This window comes from Myotis davidii, unplaced genomic scaffold (assembly GCF_000327345.1).
Source record: "Myotis davidii unplaced genomic scaffold, ASM32734v1 scaffold330, whole genome shotgun sequence".
NCBI classification, from domain to species: Eukaryota; Metazoa; Chordata; class Mammalia; order Chiroptera; family Vespertilionidae; genus Myotis; species Myotis davidii.
Genome location: NW_006283770.1, coordinates 4,670,587 through 4,671,837, shown reverse-complemented (window position 1 = coordinate 4,671,837; position 1,251 = coordinate 4,670,587).

Sequence of the window (1,251 nt, the reverse complement as noted above, 5' to 3'; positions counted from 1 at the left end):
GAGATCTAAATTTCTCTGTCAAAATTGAAATATAGCAACCCTAATGTATTTTTAAGGAACAAATAAGTTTTAAAGCAGTGAAATCTCGGTCTGAATACTGCTATTGTCCATGAGATCTTATCATACCTATCTCTGACATCAGCATATCTCTCTGAAGCTATAACACAGTGCAATGTACAGATAGTGTATCATAGAAGTATACATTTGAAACTTAAATAATTTTATTAACCAATGCCATCTCAATAAATTTAATTTAAAAATCTTCCTATCTCAACTCTGTTTCCCTATGGGCTTACATTAAACTTTCATGGTTTCTTACTGTAAGAATCCTTATTTACTTTTTAATCCCAAAAGACTAAACTTGCAAATGGATGTTTGATATGTGCTGAGAACAATTAATATAGTTCACACTTCATAGCATACTGGATTTTATGAAACTATTATGTTTGTAATACCTATAGCATAGATTGAAATAAAGTAAAATTTTATATTTATCTTTTGAGAGAGAAGTTCATTGAAAATTATCAAAAGAATTCCTTTTAAGAAATATTTTCTTTTAAAAATTGTTTAAACTTATTCAACTACATACGGAATTAAGTAGGAGGATATCACAGCCATAAATATTATAGAAACATGCAATTTGTAAATTATTATATATAAATGGGTGAAATTCCTATGTTGTATATTCTCCTAATGTAAATTCCAGGCTTTGAGTGTAGATATTTGGCCAAGTCTTTATTAAATGCATTCTGTGTGAAGAACATTGCATCTGACATCAAGGAAAGAAAAGGCTAATGAAGTAATAGGATTTAACTTTAAGGAATGAGCAGTCCTATTAAAGAGTAAATATATAAAAAAGTCATTAGAATGTAAAACTAAAAAAATAGCAGAACATAAAGCTCAATCAAGTATGTGAAAATGGACTTAAGGAAAATGCAACAATGTAGCACTAATTAGAATAAAAGCTTCTCAAATGAGGCAAATTTTCACCAGACCTGGAAGAGCATGCTGTGTTTGGAAGGTACAAGGAGGAGAAATAATAGACATTGTAGGCTGCTGCTTATGAGTTAGGAAATACAGCCAGAAAGGAGCAAGTTGTTGAGAATAAAAGTGATATATCTGAAGGATTGTTGTTAATATGTATCACTTGTTAATTACTTTATCTTCATTATTTCAATCCCACATTTTTAAAAACACATATTTTTATTGATTTCAGAGAGGAAGGGAGAGGGAGAAAGAGATAGAAACATC